Raw genomic sequence first — 15,683 nt, forward strand, 5'->3', positions numbered from 1 at the left:
TTGTCTATATTGAGTTCTATACCAAAATGTTTGATTATACTATCTTTTAAACATGTCTTGAAATGAGATGATGTAAGTCCTCAAACTTTGTTGTTCCTTTCCAAAGTTGTTTTTGCTATTCTATATACTTGGCGTTTCTAAATGAATTTTAGAATTAGCTCAACAATTTCAACAAAAAGGCCTGCTGATATTTTGACTGGGTTTGCTGGAATCTATATGTCAATTTGGAAAGAATTGAAATCTTACCAGTATTGAGTCTTCTACACCCTAAATAGGGTGTGTCTATCCATTTAAGTCTTCAGTTATTTCTCTCAGTAATGTGTATACTTTTCAGTGTATACCTCTCAAACATTTTTGTTAAATTGAATCCAAAGTACTTTATATTTCTAATTGCAAATGACATCAACTTTTAAATTTCAAATTCTGATTGTTTGTTGCTAATATGTAGAAATACTCTCAAGTTTTAAATAATGATCTTGTATCCTGCAACCTTGCTCTAATCACTTATTAATTCTAGTAGCTTTTCTGACATTTCCATCAGATTTTTACTTGGATGATCATATCTTCTGCAAATAAAAACAGATTTCTATCTGCCTTTCTAATATAGATTCCTTTCATTTATTTTTCTTGTCTATTATAGTGGTTAGAACCTCCAGCAGAATATTGAGCATAAATAATGAGAGCAAGTAGCTCATCTTTTTTCCTGGTCCAGGAGAAAGCATTACATCTTTCATCAATTAACTATGATGTTAGCTGTAGGTTTTTCATAGATGCCCTTCATTAGGTTGAAGTAGTTCCCTTCTAGTCCTAATTTGCTGAGAATTTTCATTAGAAATGAATGATAGATTTTGCTGAGTATTTTTCTGTCTCTATTGTGATTGTCATATGATTATTTCTTTTTAATTTTGCTAATATGAAAAATTACAGGTTTTGCACTCCAAATTCACCCTTTTGCAAATCAAATTCATCCTTTTGCAGATCAAATTTTTCTACAAAAATGTTTTCTTAATTGTTGTAATAAAAATAAATCCAATGTTAAGTTACTGTTAAAATTAAATATTTTATTGCATGTATTTAATAATAAACATAAAATACTTAAATTTTACATCAGAAGTATGTATTTATAGCTTCATTTATGTATAATGATTCTCTTGCTGCACATTGTAATTTCATATACATATTTAAAAAATAATTATGACAATCTGTAGGAGTAGTAGTTGCAATGGAATGATTAAAAACGTCTACTAAATGTTCATGGTTTGGTTGATCAGCCAAAATATTTCTTGCACCGAACTTAACTTTTGAAAAACCTTCTTCAATGGGGTTCATCATTGGAGAGTATGGTGGTGGAAAAAATAAAGTGTGTCTTGTCTGACCAACAAGATCACGTGCTTCCTGGGTTTTATGGAGGCTTACATTGTCCAGAACAAACCACACTTCCTCCAGATGATCTTCATCCAATTTCTGCAAAAATCTCTGAAGAAATTCAGAGAAATTCAGAGAAAAAATACTTGAAATAACCGTAGAATGTGCAATTACTTCATGCCACACCATTCTCTGGATGTTTATTGCTGCAATTAGAGAAACATTTTGTCCTCTAACCATTGGTATGGTCACACAATCTGGTGTATTAACTTTCGATCATGCCTTCATTTTTCATATATCATATATTTAAATAAGTGCACATACACACACACACACACACACACACACACACACACACACGGTGAGTTTTTCTCATGGGTCAAAGGCCTCTCTGTTTGAGGTCTTTGAACCACGAGAAAAACTCACTAGTTTATAAAAGAACAATTAGATCCAAGTTTTGTCCTAGAGGCATTTATAATTTATATCCGTTCTTGACAAGTCAAGTTCCAAATGACCTTCTCCCTTTTAAAATAAGGACAACTATTTTTAATATCTCAAAAGAATTGGGTTGACACCTAAACATCATAGGTTGACTTGTTTATCTAAATCCTTTTTGTTTGTTTGAAGTTTTGTGAGACCAATTAAATATGTTTTACATTCTTTCTGCCTAATTTTATTCCTGGCTTTTTCTATTTTTATGTGCAATAAGACCAACGGATCTTCATCATGACTATCTTAATATTAACGGGAGGCTGAGTGTCATGGAGCTTGTTGACCTCGGAGGCATGATTTCCCATGTTAATTTTGAGATCTGTAGAATCTGAACAAATTTCTAGGGGAAACTGTCTTTGATGTGCTCATCAAATGCTGATGAGCCAAATGCAGTGGATCTCCCTATAGGACTGCTTCACATCTTAGAGGAAAATTTTCCTCAGGCAACCCCACAAAGATTCTTACGCACCTAAAAATAGCTGAGCAAGGGCGAGCAAAAGCTTATGAAATGCCACCAGAACTACAATGCTTTCCAAAGCACAGGCCCCTCTCTCAGGTCCCTGTGGCAGGGTTAACCCATTCCAGGGAGCCCTGCCCTTTTCCCCGGAGCTGCCGGCTTCTCCAGGATTAGCTGCCTTACCACTCTGGATGACTCCCAGCGCCCATCTTCACCAACCTGGATTCAGAGGTCTGACTGTCATCACCCCATTGGCTATTCAGGTTGGGGAAGCAAGTGTTCTTTCTCTTTCAGAGCTAAAGAGAGTCAATCTCTCATTTATCTAGCAAAGATTTTGGTTAGACTGTCAGTAAACAATCCAATTAAAAAGCTGAAATTAAAGCAGCATCCCATTTTTTCCTCTTTCCCTGAGTTATCTCAACACTTATCCACCTCCAAAAGTTTTGAAGAACATCTCAATAAAGTCATGGTCTGCTACTTAAAGCAAGGAGGTTCAGAATTCCAAGAGAAACTCACCGCAGTTCACCCGACATGAAGCAGACAGCCGATGGGGAACCATGGGTCCTTGCTTGGACCTAGTACCTGGTCCGGGTCTGCAGGGTGGTCCTGGGTGGGGTTCTTCAGAATTTTGCTGACTATGCCAAGTAAATGTTGATGTAAAAAGCATCCAAATCTGTAGAAAATTTTTGTAAAAGTTTATCTGAGACAAATTGATGGCATATGCTGGAAAGCAAGATATCAAATACTCCAATATAGCTGGATTTTTATTTGCTGAAATCTTGTTTGGAGCTTTTACATTTTCATGAAAAATATTGGTCTGTAGTTTTAGATATTTATAACGTTTTTTAGGGTTTGGTTTTGGGCAATGAGTTTGAAACTATTTTTCTGGAAGTGATTATGCATAAATTGTTAATTTTTTCTTACATATTTGGTATACTTCACAAATGAAATCATCTTGGCGTGGTGGTGGTGGTGGTGGTTGTGGTAGTGGTGTGTGTGTGTGTGTGTGTGTGTGTGTGTGTGTGTGAAGCTTATGTAATTTCAAGTTCTTTAATATAAATTAGGCTATTGTATTTCTTAATTGGGATTTAGTGGTTTGTGTCTTTCAAGGAATTTGTATAATTGATCTAAGCAGTCAAAAATATTGGCCAAAAACTGTGTATTATGTTCCCTTATTATCCTTTTATATGTACACCAATTGTAATGACACTAATTCTCTTATTCCTGGTAATGCTATTTTGTCTTCTTTTTTTCCTGATTTGTTTGACTAGAAGTTAATAAATTTTATTGATCTTTTTAAAGAACTAGCCACCCTCCCAAAAAAACCCCAACTAAATAAATAAATAAATGAAAAAAGGATAACTAGTGATTAGTTTCTTGATTTTTATCTATTATTTTCCTGTTTCCTAATTCATTGATTTTTATTTTAGTCTTTTTTATTTATTTAGCTTGGGTTTAATTTGCACTTCTTTTTCTATTTTGTCACTGACTTGGAACGCTGTTTTTAAAAGTAGACATTTAGTGCCAAATTTTCCACCCTAAATACTAATTTAGGTGCATTCCATAAATTTTTAGATATTATCATTTTAATTTATTTAAGTACTTTTTCATTTCTTTTTGATTTCTTCTTTGATCTGCAGATTACTTAAAGGTATGTTATGTAGTTTCCTAATATTTGTTGATTTTGCTGATTTTTTTGCTGATATCTTTATTTATTTTTAATTTAATTCTATTGTGACAGAGAACATAGTTTGTGAGAATTCCTTAGAATATATCCAGGTTTTTTTCAGAAGATAGTCTATCTTACTAAATGTTCCTTTTACGTTTATAAAGAATGTGAATTCTGATCTTGTTGTGTTGCATATCTAAAAAAATTGAAATTGATTGATAGTGTTTAATTCCTCTGTATATTTACAAATTTCTTTTCGTTTATTCAATTATTATGAAATTAGTATTGAAATCTCCTACTATATCTGGGGATTAAATTTTTTCTTCTTGTAGTTCTAGCGCTTTTTGTTTTTGAACTTTATAGTGTATAATCTTTATTTTTTTTTCTTTTTCTTTTTTTTTAATTTATTGGGGTGACAGTTGATAGTAAAATTACATAGATTTCAGGTGTACAATTCTGTATTACATCATCTATAAATCCCATTGTGTGTTCACCACCCAGACTCAGTTCCCCTTCCATCATCATATATTTGATCCCATTTACTCTCATCTCCCACTTCCCACCCCCCTTACCCTCTGGTAACCACTAAACTACTGTCTGTGTCTATGAGTTTTTGTTTCTCATTTGTTTGTCTTGTTCTTTGTAATTTTTGGTTTATATACCACATATCAGTGAAATCATATGGTTCTCTGTTTTTTCTGTCTGACTTATTTCGCTTAGCATTATACTCTCAAGATCCATCCATGTTGTCACAAATGTTCCTATATCATCTTTCCTTGCCGCCGAATGGTATTCCATTGTGTATATATACCACAACTTCTTTATCCATTCATCTATTGAAGGACATTTTGGTTGTTTCCATGTCTTGGCTACCATAAACAAATCTGCAAAGAACATTGGAGCACACATGTCTCTATGTATAAATGTTTTCAGATTTTTTGGGTAGATACCCAGGAGAGGGATTGCTGGGTCATATGGTAATTCTATTCGTAATTTTTTGAGGAACGTCCACACTGCCTTCCATACTAGCTACACCAATCTGCGTTCCCACCAACAGTGTATGAGGGTTCCTTTTTCTCCACAACCTCTCCAACACTTGTTACTATTTGTCTTGTTGATGATAGCCATTCTGACTGGGGTGAGGTGATATCTCATTGTGGTTTTTGTTTGCATTTCTCTGATGATTCGTGATGTTGAGCATTTTTTTCATATGTCTAATTGCCCTTTGTTTATCCTCTTCGGAGAACTGTCTCTTCAGGTTGTCTGCCCATTTTTCAATTGGGTTGTTTGTTTTTTTGTTGTTGAGTTGCATGAGATCCTTGTATATTTTGGATATTAGCCCATTATAGGAGGCACTGTTTGCAAAAATCTTCTCCCATTTAGTTGGTTTCCTTTTATTTTGTCGATGGTTTCTTTTGCTGTGCAGAAGCTTTTAAGTTTCATATAGTCCCATTCATTTATTTTAGCTTTTACTTCCCTTGCATTTGGAGTAAATTCATAAAATGCTCTTTGAACCCAATGTCCATAAGTTTAGTACCTATGTTTTCTTCTATGCATTTTATTTTGTCATATCTTATGCTTAAGTCTTTGCTCCATTTTGAATTAATTTTGGTACATAGTGACAGATGGCAGTCCAGTTTCATTCTTTTTCAGATGGCTATCCAGTTCTCCCAACACCATTTATTGAAGAGGCTGTCTTATCTCCATTGTATGTTTTTTGCTTCTTTGTCAAAAATTATCTGTCCATCTTTATGTGGTTTTATTTCTGGGTTCTCAATTCTATTCCATTGGTCTATCTGTCTGTTTTTCTGCCAATACCATGCTGTTTTGATTATTGTAGCCTTGTAGTACAAGCTAAAGTCAGGGAGTGTGATACCTCCAGTATTGTTCTCAAGATTGCTTTGACTATTCAGAGTCTTTTGCGGTTCCAAACAAATCGATGATTTTTTATTCTATTTCTTTAAAAAATGCCATTGGGATTTTGATGGGATTGCATTAAATCTGTATATTGCTTTGGGTAATATGGCCATTTTAACTATGTTGATTCTTCCAATCCATGAGCATGGAATGTCTTTCCATGTCTTTGTGTCTTCTTCAATTTCTTTCAAAATGTCTTATAGTTTTCAGCATATAGGTCCTTTACATCCTTGGTTAAGTTTATTCCTAGGTATTTTATTCTTTTTGCTGCAATTGCAAAAGGAATTGTTTTTTTGTATTTCTTTTTCTGAGATTTCATTGTTAGAATATAGGAATGCAATGGACTTTTGTACGTTGATTTTTGTAGCCGGCAACTTTACTGTATTCGTTGATTGTTTCTAATAGCTTTTTTTTGGAGTCTTTAGGGTTTTCTATATATAGCATCATGTCATCTGTAAAGAGTGACAATTTAATTACTTCATTCCCAATTTGGAAGCCTTTTATTTCTTTCTCTTGCCTGATTACTCTGGCAAGGACTTCCAACACTATGTTGGAAAGCAGAGGTGATAGAGGACAGCCCTGTCGTGTTCCTGAACGTAGAGCAAAGGGCTTCAGTTTTTCACCATTAATGTGAGATTAGCTGAGGATTTGTCATATATGGCCTTTATTATGTTAGGGTATTTTCCTTCTATACCTATTTTATTAAGTGTTTTAATCATGAATGGATGCTGTATCTTGTCAAATACTTTTTCTGCATCAATTGATATAATCCTATGATTTTTGTCCTTTATTTTGTTTATGTCATGTATCACATTGATGGATTTGCGGATGTTAAACCATCCTTGTGACTTGGGGATGAACCCCACTTGGTCGTGATGAATAATCTTTTTAATGCATTGTTGTATTCGATTTGCTAGAATTTTGTTTAGGATTTTTGCATCTGTATTCATCAGAGATATTGGTCTGTAGTTTTTTTGTGTGTGTGTTGTCCTTACCAGGTTTTGGTATCAGGGTAATGTTGGCCTTATAAAATGACTTAGGGAGTACTGTCTCTTCTTCAGTTTTTTGGAAGAGTTTGAGCAGGATTGGTATTAGATCCTCTTTGAAGGTTTGGTAGAATTCACTAGTGAAGCCATCTGGTCCCGGACTTTTGCTTTTGGGAAGGTTTTGGATGACTGTGATTCAATTTCGTTACTAGTGATTGGTCTGCTTAGATTTTCCAGTTTTTCATGGTTCAGCCTTGGAAGGCTGTATGTTTCTAAGAACTTGTCCATTTCCTCTAGGTTATTGAATTTGGTGGCATATAGTCCTTCATAGTATTCTTGGATGATCCTTTGTATTTCTTGGCATCCGTGATAACTTCCCCTTTTTCATTTCTGGTTTTGTTAATTAGTGTCTTCTCTTTTTTTATCTTAGTGAGTCTAACCAAGGGTTTGTCAATGTTGTTAATCTTTTCAAAGAATCAGCTCTTTGTCACATTAATTTTTTCTATTGTCTTCTTGTTCTCTATTTCATTTAGTTCTGCTCTTATTTTTGTTATTTCCTTTCTTCTGCTGACCTTGGGTTTCACTTGTTCTTCTTTTTTTAGTTCTTTAAGGTGTAACATGCGGTTTTTAATTTGGGATTTTTCTTGTTTCTTGAAATAGGCCTGTAATGATATAAATTTTCCTCTTAAAATTGCTTTTGCTGTATCCCAAAATTTTCGGTAGGATGTATTTTCATTGTCATTTGTTTCTATGTAACTTTTGATTTCTCCTCTAATTTCTTCTTTGACCCGGTCATTCTTTAAAAGTATGTTGTTTAATCTCCAGGTATTTGTGCTTTTTCCTCCTTTCTTTTTGCAGTTGATATCCAATTTCAAAGCCTTGTGATCAGAGAATATGCTTGGTATGATTTCAATCTTCTTAAATTTGCTGAGGCTGATTTTATGTCCCAATATATGGTCTATTATTGAGAATGTTCCATGTACACTAGAAAAGAATGTATAGTCTGATGTTTTAGGATGAAGTGCTCTATATATCTCAATTATGACCATTTCATCTAATGTGTCATTTAGGGCTGCTATTTTGTTATTTATTTTCTGTTTGGATGATCTATCCATAGCTGTCAATGATGTATTTAAGTCCCCTAGTATAATTGTGTTTTGGTCAATTTCTCCCTTTAGTTCTGTTAGTAGTTGCTTGGTATATTTCTGTGCTCCCTGACTGGGGGCATAAATATTGATGACTGTTATGTCTTCTTGTTGTATAGTCCCCTCTACCATTATGAAATGTCCATCTTTGTCTCTTGTTACCTTTTTCATCCTGAAGTCTGTTTCATCTGATATCAGTATGACTACACCTGATTTTCTCTGCCTATCATTTGCTTGGAGTGTCAATTTCCACCCTTTCACTTTGAGTCTATGCTTGTACTTGTATCTGAGATGTGTCTCTTGGAGACAGCATATGGTTGGGTTTAGTTTTTGATCCAATCTGTTATTCTGTGCCTTTTTATTGGTGAGTTCCGTCCTTTTACATTTAGGGTTATAATTGATATGTGAGGGTTTCTTGTCATTCTATCTTTAGTTTTCTGGTAATGCTGTGTCTCCATTGTTTCTTTGCCTTTTTGTTGTTGTCTATTATTTCTGTGTGGTGGTATTCTATGGGTTTCCCTCTGTTTCTTCTTTTATTACAGTATGTATTTCAGTTCTGGATTTTTTTTGAGTGGTTACCCTTAAGTTTATGTAAAAGAAAGTTTGATATTTAGAGTATTCCATTTTCTTCAGCACGCTTACTTTCTCCATTCCCATGTTCCGTTTCAGGCCTTTATTCTCTCCCTTTTTATGTTTTGGTTGCCACAAATTGTCCCTGTTGATGGTGGTCCAATAGCCTCCTTTAGTATTTCTTGTAGTGCAGGTCCTGTATTAGAAAATTCCCTCAGCTTCTGTATGTCTGGAAAACTCTTTATTCCCCCTTCATATCTAAAGGATATCTCTGCTGGGTATGTTATTCTTGGCTCATAATTTCTCTCTTTCAGTAGTTTGAGTATTTGGTTCCACTCCCTCCTGGCTTGTAGAGTTTCTGCTGAAAAATCTGATGATAATCTAATGGACTTTCCTTTGTAGGTTACCGTCTTCTTTTCCCTGACTGCCTTGAGGATTCTTTCTTTGTCGTTGATTTTAGACAGCTTCAATACAATGTGCCTTGGAGAAGGCCTGTTGGGATTGAGGTAATTAGGTGCTCTATTTGCTTCTTGGATTCAAGGGTCCAATTCTTTCCACAAGTTTTGGAAGTTCTCATTGACAATTTGTTTGAATATATTCTCTGTTCCCTTCTCTTTTTCTTCTCCTTTTGGTATGCCCATTATTCTTATATTGCTCTTTCTGATGGAGTCAGAAAGTTCTTGTAGAGTTCTTTCATTTCTTTTAAGTCTCTAGTCTCTTTCTTCTTCCATCTGTGTATTTTCCAGGTTTCTATCTTCAATGTCACTGATTCTTCCCTCCATCTGGTCAAGTCTATTACCTATGCTGGCTATTTCATTCTTAGTTTCTTCTGTTGAGTTCTTAATCTCCAGAAATTCTGTTTGGTTCTTTTTTAAAATTTCAATCTCTTTTGTGAAATGCTCATGTTGTTTTTTGATTGTGTTTCTGAGTTTATTGAACTTCCTGTCTGTTTTCTTGCATCTCGTTGAGTTTTTTCAGAACTGCAATCTTGAATTCTCTCTCATTTAAGTCACATATTTCCATTTCTTTAAGTTCCTTTTCTGGAGACTTTTCACTTTCTTTCTGAGCTGTCTTGTTGCCTTGGTTATTCATGGCAATTACTGATTTATTATTTCTCTTTCTAGACGAGTGGCTTCTGTAACAGGTTGATAGGAAGAGGTCTTTCTTTTGTTTTCCAGTTCTTGTTGGTAGAATGTTTTATTTTGTCTCCGACTACAGCCTTTTTTCTCTCTCACATGGTAGTGCTATGTTTTCTCTGCTCTATTCCAGCTTCTCACACAATGGGGGGATTCCCTGGGAGACGGGCTTCTCCTTTGTTAATAGTTTACCTGGGTCACAGGCCACCGTGTCCATGTGGGTATGTGGTGAGCTTTTGAAGTTCCAAAGCTCTTCCTGCACCAGATTCAGAACCTGTATGTTTCAGCAGTTCTGTTTACTCCTGCAGGGATCTGCCCAGATAGGTGGGGCCAGAGGCGGGGTGAGTTGTGAGAGGTGGTCCAGAGCAATGAAGGTGACTACCAGCACCGCCGGTCCTGCTTCCACAGCTGCCTCCCCTTTGCTAGAACTAATTGGGCTGCTAATCTGTGTCTGCGGTCTACAGTTCTCAGGACAGCAAGTATTCTGTTCTTTTGATCTGACACTGCTATTCTTCTGCTTCTAGCACCGGGCAGGTGGGGCAGGGTGAGCTCTAGGAGGGTAGGGAGGAGGCATCTAGTCTCAGTGCCTAAGGCTTCCATTCTCTGCTTGACAGTGAGGGCCTAAACCACCGTTTTCAGCCTTCTTCCCTTAGTCTTTGCTCCGAGGTCTCTGCCTGAGCATTGGGTTCAACCTTGGGTTCAGCCATGTTATATGCTGTCCCCTCAGCTCTTTGGGCCATAAGCGGAGCCCTAGCAGTCCGAGTTCTTCCCTCTCCCGCAGCTGCAGTAGTTCCAGGATGCAATGAGCTTGGAGCACTGAGCTAGGTCTGCATCCTGAGCCTGCGCAGCTCTATCTCCGCACTTCTCCCTTCCCTCCTCTCCCGCTCGCGATGCGACCACCATTAGGAAAATTCAGTAGTGGGCCTCTTCCTCTTGCCTGTCTGCTGTGCAGGGAGTCCTTTGTGGAGTTATAGTTGTTTAATTTGTTGTAAATTCCAGGGGAGATTTCCAGAGGCTCACGTCTCACCGCCATTTTGATTACGTCCTCTTTTCTTTAGTTCATCTTTTCTGTATGTTTTTAAGGACATGATCTAGAAATTCTATCTTCATTAAAATAGTAGTTACTTCCATTACATACTTTTTTGGAACTATAATATCTAAATTCTGTTTGTCAACTGAAGTTAATGGTTATTCAAAATTTATTTTGTACTTAAACAGACTTAACATTTATTATTAGCTATTCATACCTTTCCTTACTCATTCATGAGTTCTTTGTTTTTCAGCCAGCTTTGTTGAAGTGGAATTTATATATAGTTAAATTCACCCATTTGAAATTTGATAGATTTTAGAAGTTATGTACATTCTTCTGACCATCATCAAAATCAATGTTTGCTTCTGCTCCTAAGCAGCCAGAACTTTATGCCCAATCCCCTGTATAAGCACACACTGATCTTTTCTCTGTCTCTGTAGTTTTGCCTCTTCTATAATTTCATATATATGGAGTCATGTAGTATGCAGTATTTTGTGTTTTACTTTCTTTTACTTAGCATAATATATTTGTATCCAGTATTTTATTTTTTCATTACTAAATAGTTTTTATACTATGGATATAACATAATTTGTTAATCTACTCACCACTTGATCAACATTTGCAATGTTTCCAGTTTGTCCATAATGAATAATCCTGCTATAAATATTCATGTACAGTTGTGTGTGGACAGATGTTTTGATTTATCTGGAATAAATCCTAATAGCAGGATAGCTGGTTTATACGATAAGTGTATGTTTAACTTTACGTAATACTTTAAGATTTCTTTTTTTTCCATTAAATTTATTGGAGTGTTTCTGTTTTCTATTTAATTTATTGGGGTGATACTGGTTAATAAAATTATATGTGTTTCAAGTGTACATTTCTATAATACATAATCTATATATTGCATTGTATGTTCATCATCCAAAGTCATTCTCCTTCCATCACTATATATTTGACTCTCTTGATCCTCTTCTACTTTCCCCCACCACTTACACTCTGGTAACCACTATACTGTTGTCTGTGTCTATGAGTTTTTGTTTCTTTGTCTTGTTCGTTTGTTGCTTTCAGTTTTATATCCCACATATGAGTGAAGTCATATGGTTCTTCACTTTTTCTGTGTGACTTATTTTGCATAGCATGATAATCTCAAGATCCATCCACATTGTTGCAAATGGTACTATTTCATCTTTTCTTATGGAAGAATAGTATTCCATTGTGTATATATACCACATCTTCTTTATCCAATCATCCATCGAAGGACACTGGTTGTTTTCACATCTTGGCCACTGTGAATAATGCTGCAATGAACATAGGTGTACATATATCTTTATGGATAAATGTTTTCAGATTTTTTTGGGAGATACCCAGCAGAGGAATTGCTGGGTCATAATGTAATTCAATTCTCATTTTTTAAAGGAACTTCCACACTGCTTTCCATAGTGGCTGTATCAATTTACATTCCCACCAGCAATGTATGAGGGTTCCTTTTTCTCCACAACCTCTCCAACACTTGTTATCATTTGTCTTGTTGATAATAGCCAATGTAAGAGGTGTAAGGTGGTATCTATTTGTGGTTTGATTTGAATTTCTCTAATAGCTAGTGAAGCTGAGCATCTTTTTTATATATCTGTTCGTCTTTTGTACGTCTTCTTGAGATAAGTGTTTGTTCAGGTCCTCTGCCCATTTTTTATTTGAATTTTTTTTGAGTTGTATGTGTTCTTCATATATTTTGGGTATTAGCCCCTATTGGAGGTGTTGTTTGTAAATATCTTCTCCCATTTGGTTGGTTGCCTCTTTGTTTTTCTTGATGGTTTCTTTTGCTATAGAGAACCTTTTTAGTTTGATGTAGCCCCATTCACTTATTTTTGTTTTTACTTCCCTTACCTTTGAGATCAAATTCATTAAATGCTCTCTAAACCCAAGCTCCATAAGTTTAGTACCTGTTTATTTTCTATGCAATTTATTGTTTCATGTCTTATATTTAGGTCTTCAATCCATTTTGAGTTACTTTTGGTGCAGCAGTCTAGTTTCATTCTTTTGCATGTGACTTTCCAATTTTCCTAGCACTATTTATTGAAGAGGCTTTCTCTTCTCCATTGTATATTTTTGGCTCCTTTGTCAAAAATTATTTGCCTATATATATGTCAGTTTATTTCTGAATTCTCAATTCTATTCCCTTGGTCTATGTGTCTGCTTTTCTGCCAATATCATGTTGTTTTGATTATTGTCGCTTAGTAGTATAATTTGAAGTCAGAGAGTGTTGTATCTCTGACTTTGTTTTTCTCAGGATTGCATTGGCTATTTGTGTTCCATACAAATCTGATGATCTTTTTTTTTTTTTTTTTTTTTTTTTTTTTTTTGGTTCAATTTCCTTTAAAAATGCCATTGGGGTTTTGATGGGGATTGCATTACATCTATATATTACTTTGGATAATATGGCCATTTTAACTATGTTGATTATTCCAATTCATGAACACAGAATACCTTTCCATTTTTTTGTGTCTTCTTCAATTTCTTTTAATAATGTCTTATAGCCTTTATATCCTTTGTTATGTTTATTCCTAGATATTTTATTCTTTTTGTTGCAGTTACAAAAGGAATTGCTTTTGTCATTTTTCTCTAAAATTTTGTTGTTAGTATATAGGAGTACAATGGATTTTTGTACACTGATTCTGTATCCTGCAACTTTACTGTATTTGTTTATTGTTACTAATCATTTTTTGGTGGAGTCTTTAGGGTTTTCGTAATACAGAATTATTTCATCTGCAAAAAGTGACAGTTTGACTTCTTCATTGCGAATTCGGATGCCTTTCATTTCTTTCTCTTGACTGATTGTTCTTGGCAGGACTTCCAGTACTATGTTGAATAATAATGGTGAGAGGGGTTATCCTAGTCATGTTTCTGATCTTGGAGGAAAAGCTTTCAGTTTTTCACCATTAAGCATGATATTAGATGAGAGTGCCATATGTAGCCTTTATTAAGTTGAGCTACTTTCCTTCTATACCCATTTTATTAAGCATTTTAATCATAAATAGATGTTCTATCTTGTCAAATACTTTTTCTACATCTATTGATATTATCATATAATTTTTATCCTTCATTTTGTTTATGTGGTGGTATCACATTGGTCGATTTGCACTTGTTGAACCATTCTTATGTCCTTGGAATGAACCCCATTTAGATGTGATGTATACCATGTTTCCCCAAAAACAAGACCTGGCCGGACAATCAGCTCTAATTCATCGTTTGGAGCAAAAATTAATATAAGACCTGGTCTTATTGTATTATAATAATATGTTTTTATTTTATTAATATAATATATTATTTTATTAATATAATATGATGTAATTATAATATAATATGATATGACATGACATGACATGATATGATATGATATGGTATGATATGATATGATATGATACCGGGTCTTATATTAATTTTTGCTCCAAAAGACACATTACAGTTGATGTCCGGCTAAGTCTTATTTTTGGGAAAACAGGGTAATCTTTTTAATGTATTGTATTCAATTTGCTAGTATTTTGTTAAGGATTTTTCATGTGTATTCATCAGAGATTATGGTCTGTAGGTTTCTTTATTTTGTGTTATCGTTAACAAATTTTGGTATCGGTAATATTCGTTTCATCAAATAAGTTAGGAAGTATTATCTCTTGTTTAAGTTTTTGGAAGAGTTTGAGAAGGACAGTTATTAAATCATCTTTGAATGTTTGGTAAAATTCACTAGTGAAGGTATCTGGTCCTGGACTTTCGCTTTTTGGGAGGTTTTTTGTGATTGTTTCAATTTCCTTGCTGTTGATTGGTTCATTTTGATTTTCTACATCTTGGTGATTCAGTCTAGGAAAATTATACATTTCTAAGAATTTGTCCATTTCTTCTAGGTTATCGAATTTGGTGGCATATAGTCTTTCATAGTGTTCTTATATGATCTTTTGTATTTCTGTGGTATCAGTCATAACTTCTGTTCTTTCTGATTTTGTTTCTTTGTATCTTTTCTCTTTTTTCCTTAGTGAATCTAGCCAGAGGTTTGCCAATTTTATTAATCTTTTCAAAGAAATAGATTGTCGTGGCATTAATTTTTTTCTATTGTTTTTGTACTTTATTTCATTTAATTCTGCACTAATTTTTATTATTTCATTCCTTCTGCTGACTTTGGACTTCATTTATTCTTTTTTTTCTAGTTCTTTAAGATGTAATGTTAGGTTGTTTATTTGGGATTTTTGTTGTTTCTTGAAATAGGCCTGAAATGATATAAACTTCCCTCTTATTACCACTTTGGCTGCACCTCCCAAATTTTGATAAATTGTATTTTCATTTTCATTTGTTTCTATGTACCTTTTGGCCTCTCTTTTTATTTCTTCTTTGACTCAGTCATTCCTTAGTAGCATGTTTATTCTCCACATATCTGTGGTTTTTCCCACTTTCCTTTGTGCTGTTGATCTTCAATTTCAAAAGATTGTGGTCAGAGAATATGCTAAGTACAATTTCAATCTTTTAAAATTTGTTGAGGCTAGTTTTATGTTTCAATATATGGTTTATCCTTGAGAATGTTCTATGTACACTAGAAGCAAATGTATAATCTAGTGTTCTGGAATGAAAGGGTCTGTAAATGGTTAATTATGTCCATTTGGTCTAATGTGTCATTAAAGGCTGGTATTTCCTTATTGATTTTGTGCTTGGATGATCTATTTATAGCTGTCAATGGAGTATTTAGGTCCCATAATATAATTGTATTTTTGTCAGGTTTTCACTTTAGTTCTGTTAGCAGTTGCCTTATATATTTTGGTGCTTCTTGACTGGGAGCATATGAGTATATATTGTTCTGTCTTCTGGTTGTATTGTCCCTTTTATAATTATGAAATGTCCATCTTTGTCTCTTGTTACCTTTATTACTTTGA

Source organism: Rhinolophus ferrumequinum, chromosome 19 (genome assembly GCF_004115265.2).
Source record: "Rhinolophus ferrumequinum isolate MPI-CBG mRhiFer1 chromosome 19, mRhiFer1_v1.p, whole genome shotgun sequence".
Lineage (NCBI taxonomy): Eukaryota > Metazoa > Chordata > Mammalia > Chiroptera > Rhinolophidae > Rhinolophus > Rhinolophus ferrumequinum.